Source organism: Gossypium arboreum, chromosome 11 (genome assembly GCF_025698485.1).
Source record: "Gossypium arboreum isolate Shixiya-1 chromosome 11, ASM2569848v2, whole genome shotgun sequence".
Classification (NCBI taxonomy): domain Eukaryota; kingdom Viridiplantae; phylum Streptophyta; class Magnoliopsida; order Malvales; family Malvaceae; genus Gossypium; species Gossypium arboreum.
Window position 1 is genome coordinate 31914668 of NC_069080.1, and position 5583 is coordinate 31920250.

At 35.0% G+C, this 5583-nt stretch overlaps 1 non-coding gene across 1 annotated transcript; it reads left to right on the forward strand.

Moving 5' to 3' along the window:
- The first annotated feature begins 1653 nt into the window (after window positions 1–1653).
- On the forward strand, window positions 1654–1760 carry LOC128284911 (small nucleolar RNA R71). Its single transcript, XR_008275330.1, has one exon. It is a non-coding gene; the product is annotated as a small nucleolar RNA R71 (small nucleolar RNA).
- The last annotated feature ends 3823 nt before the right edge of the window (window positions 1761–5583 follow it).

Sequence of the window (5583 nt, forward strand, 5' to 3'; positions counted from 1 at the left end):
AACAGTCGTTCATCATAAATCGTTCTGTTTCTATTGCATTGATTGAAACATGACCCCATTACATTTTTTCAAGGGGTTTCTTACAAAGAAGGTTGAGCCACATAGTCACTAACATTAACAAAAGATTTAAAATCGTCTCGATCACTAAATGTTCTCATAGAATTATGAGCCTGGAAAGTAATCATTTTGTCACCTACACGAAGTACTAACTCACCCATACCAATATCTATTATAGTCCTAGCAATTGCTAAAAATCATTATCCTAAAATTAAAGGTACCTCACTACCCTCATCTATATCTAACACAACAAAGTCAACAGGGAATATGAATTTATCAATTTTAACAAGCACATCCTTAATAACACCCCTAGGATATCTAATGGTTCTATCCACTAATTGAATACTCATACTAGTTTGTTTGGGTTTCCCAAGACCTAGTTGTTTAAACATTTTATAGGGCGTGACATTGATACTAGCCACTAAATTAGCCACAACATTATCAATATTTAAAATACTAATTAAAAAGGAACAATAAAACTCCTTGGATCTGTCAGTTTGTTAGGTAGTTTATTTTGTAAGATGGTCGAGCAAACCACATTGAGTTCCATAGTCGATGAATCGTCTAACTTCTATTTGTTTGCCAACAACTCCTTTAAAAATTTGACATAATTGGGCATCTAAAAAGAGCTTAACAAACGATAAGTTAATATGTAATTTTTTCATGAGTTTAAGAAATTTACCAAATTTTTTGTTCATATGGTCTCTCTTCATCGTGTTGGGATATGACACTCGAGGTTTGAGTTCCTTAACAACTAGCTTTTGCTCTTTCTAGCTTACCTCAACTTATCATTATTTAACACAATTTGTTGCCTCGGTTCTTGTTCAGATTCAACTAACCCTTCTTCATCTCAAATAGTAATTGTATGAAGTTGCTCCATTGGGTTAGTTTCAGTATTGCTAGGCAAGCTACCTTGTGGTCATCCTGAAATTAATTTAGCAAGCTGACCTATTTGGTTCTTGAGCCCTTGAATTGATGCTTGCTGATTTTTTTAGTGCTGCTTCAGTATTTTAAAAGCGGGTTTTTGACACCAAGACAAACTTTGTCAACATCTCCTCGAGGTTCGGCTTTTTCTCTTATTGGTAAGGTTGTTGTTGGAAGCTCGAAGGGGGTTGTGCTCTTTGATTTCCTTGACCACCCCAAGAGAAATTGGGATGGTTCCTCCAACCTGCATTATAGTTATTACTATAAGGGTTATTTTGAGGCCTAGAATTACTACCCATATAATTGATTTCGTTTTCTGTCTTAGGAGCGAAGGGTAAACATTCTGGATTATTCATTCCTCCTCCATTTGTATCACATTACATCACTGGATGTACCTATATAGAAACATATAAACCATCAATTTTCTTATTTAAAAGTTCTACTTGATTTGATAACATGGTGACTGCATCTAAGTTTAAAACACTAGTTGCTTTCATCAACTTCGTCCTCATTACTTGCCACTGATAATTATTCAGTGTCATCTCTTCTATAAAGTCATAAGCCGCTTCGGGTGTTTTATTGTTAAGTGTTTCATCGACTACTGCATCGATCAACTATCTAGTAGAAGGATTCAAACCATTGTAAAAGGTTTGAACCTGTAACCATAAGGGTAACCCATGGTGAGGGCACCTTCTCAATAAATCATTGTACCTCTCCCATGCATCATATAAAGTCTCTAAATCAATCTAAACAAAGGAATATATATCATTCCTCAACTTGGCTGTCTTAGCCGGTGGGAAGTACTTCAAAAGGAACTTCTTGGTCATTTGAGCCTATCTATTGATGGAACCTCGTGGTTTAACTACCGTTTAGCTTTGTTCTTCAATGAGAAAAGGAATAACAGTAAGCAAATGGCATCGTCAATGGCGTCATTTATCTTCAAAGTGTCACAGATTTCCAAGAAATTAGCCAAACGAGTATTTGGATCTTCGTCTTGCAAACCATCGAACTAAACAAATTGTTGTACCATTTGAACAGTAATGATGGGTCACACAATACTCGATTCAGTCCCATTTAGAGTGGGCTTGGCATAATCGTACATAGTACGAGGAACAGGATCTGGATCTGTAGCAACTACAGGAGGTAGATGATTATTCTGGTTATCACCCATCTCTTCAGTAACAACAATGTCCTCTTGTTCGTTTACTAGATTTTCTAAACTCTGCCTTCCTTCTCTACGGTTTCTATGTGCTGTACTTTCAATTTCACTATCAAACAGTAATGGTCTCGATGGGTTTCTTCTAGTCATAAACTAAAGGAACCTATTAGAAGCAAATAAAAGAAAAATTAGAATGTAAAAATTAAAATAAAATAAAATAAAATAAAATAAAGGCTAAATTAATAAGTGTTCCTAATATTTTAGTCCCCGGCAACAATGCCAAAAATTTGATGGTCACTAAACTAACTATAAATACGACAAAGGGAAGCGTACCTATCGAACAATAGTATAGCTATGGTGACTAGAGAATATCGTATCCACGAGGACTGAAAGTGTTAGTAATTACCGTTTTTCTATTATTTAGCCAATAATTTGGAGTGATGTATTTTAATCTAAATTTACTAAACTAATTTAACTAAGAACGCAACAGAGAATGACTCAAGGAAATAATCAAATATTAACCGATGAGACAAACAATACCCAGGAAAGAGTCCACCTATTATTATTAGTATGAATTAAATGATTTATTCACTTGTGTCTTGATCTGTAGAAATCCCTAAATTATATTAATATCTCTTTTGAGAGTAAGAAAAACTGACTCTAGGTTGATTAATTGAAATTTCTTTCTAATTTAAACCCCTATAGTCGCATTAACTCGATCGATGGATTCCCTTATTAGATGTGACTCTAATCCGGTAGATTTATGTCATCCTATTTCTAGGATTGCATGCACCTCCACTCAATTATGCTAGATCTACTCTTAAACAGAGACTTTTCCTCCACTGAATTAAGCACATTAAACATGAATTAATATCCCAGAAATATTAAAACAAGAAATAAGCATACATAATTGAGAACAAGAATCAAATATTTATTGCGTAAAAACAGACATTAAATAAAAGGATTCATCATAGGTTTTATCCTCCCTAGGTATCTAGGGAATCAATTCATAATAGTAAATAGAAACATCTCAAAGCCAGACTAATCATAGGACATAAAGAAACTCAATAAAACTTTGAAAGAAATTAAAAGGATATTTTCAATATTGATGGAGATCCGTTTCCGAATTGATTCCGATGGTGTTTTTTAAGTGTTTTCTTCGATCTTCTCTGATGCTCCATTGTGTCTTCTTCTAGTTGGTATTTATAGACTTTAGAATGCTTAGAAAGCCTAAAAATTGTGTTTTCCCGCATATTTGGGAAGTAAGGTACGAAATCAACACGGACTGGCACATAGGAGTGTGTCCAACCCGTGTGATACACATGGGCGTGTGTCCTACCCATGTGACTCCTGAAAATAGATCTTTTTGTTTGATTTTGGCTCATTTTTGCTCATTTCTATCCCAAATGCTCTCCTTAGTATAGAAACATGACTTTAAAGGGCTAGGAGCATCAAAATAACTAATTTTCATAATTAATCATCCAAAAATGCATTAAGAATGAGATTAAAATATGTTACTTTTATAGCTTATCACTAATCAATAATTTATAAGATCTATTGATTTAAAGCTTTTTTTTGGTAGATCTCATAATAATGGCTAAGTACTATTTTAAAATGATTTTCAATTCATTTTGACGTAATCAAGAGGTTTATAATCTTAATTTAATAAATATTTAATTAATTTGAAAAGATCAAATTATTTCTCTTCTATGTGATTGAAAAGAAATGTGATTTTTCAAAAAATGAATATTTTTGGAATTGTGTGAAATTAAAGGTATAGATCTATGATTAAACATTAAAGGTGATGTTAGGATAAAAAATAGGGATTAAATTAAGTGAGAGTGAAGAAATTAAAGGATCAATGATGTGCGAGGTGAACTCGCCAGAGAGGTATAAATGGCAAGGTGTTATGTAATACACCTAACCCATATCCGTCGCCAGACTAGGGTTAAAGGCGTTACTGAAAAAATTGAAACATTTTACAAATATTTCATAAACATCATCCACAATCATAATCAAACATTATTATAGAGTCCCTTATATAGGTCATCGAGACCTTAAGCATGCATTAAAAAGGGATCGGGACTAACCTGGATGCATACAAAATTTTTTTCTAAACTTAAAAATTTTTCAAAGTTGTATAGATCACACGCCCGTGTGAACAGACCGTGTGCCTCACACAGCTTTAGACACACCCATGCGTCCAGGTCGTGTCAAAACAGGGCATACATACTGACTTGTGCACACGGCCACAAGACTCATCCATGTGCTTGGCTATGTGAAAATTAGGGAGGCTACTAACTTAGCCACACAGCTGACCACACACCCATGTGTCTCACCCGTGGCCGAAACTGACTTGGCCACACAGCCTAGCACACGCCCATGTGTGCAACCGTATGGTCTGCCCAGAATCATTTCAAAATGGCCCTCGAGCATCACGGCTGAGACACACGCCCGTGTCTCTGCCCGTGTGGGCAAAAATAGGCCATTTACAAGGCCAATTTGCCACCCATTAAAGGTCCTCCCTACAAGCATCAAAACCACAACATTTTATACCAAATTCTCAATCATTTCACAACCAAATCATACACCATTCATGCCATAACATTATCAACAAATTCTATTCTTAATTCACCAACCAAATCATACCAAATCTAAACCAAAATCATACCAAAGCATATTTTTAAATACTTCAAATTTACATCATTCAATCTCATGACCAAAACTTACCATTTTCTCAAATATGAACATACCAAAACTTACCAAAGTTGACCATTTCATTTGGTCATTCATAGATACATCACATAAGCATATTTTGCATCACATATCATGTACCAAAATCAAACTATAAGTTCAATCATAATTAAACCATATCACATGGCTAGATATATACATCACAAAACATTATCAAAGTGCTTCTAGCCTATACATTGCATACTCCAATATATACATTTTCAAAAGGTACCAAAGCAAGGTTCGATAGTATGGTGACGATCCTTGATGGTCCTCGAGTTTTTGGTAGGATATCTATAAAACAATGCAAACACACACAAAGTAAGCTTTCAAAAGCTTAGTAAGCCATATACAAATAAACTTAACATTCAACACATGAAAGTGTAACACCCTAAACCCGGCCTAGACGTTATGACCGGATCCGGTGCGCCACATCGATGCGTTCAAAACGTTCCATTTTACTTAGTTTGGAAAACTTAGTTGGGGTTGTAAAAGATACTTTTTAAAGCAGGTTAAGGTGAATAGAAGCTATGCACCAGGTAGGAAACCAGGAAGAAGAGGAGGTGAGTCCGTCGGACTGCTTAAGTACCAAGCTCCCTTCGGATCCAATCCTAGACATGCACACCACCATTGCCACACCTTAACGACTCGTATAATTTTGAGAAAACCGTCTGGTTATGTCTATCTTATGAAAATGATTAAGTTTGAAA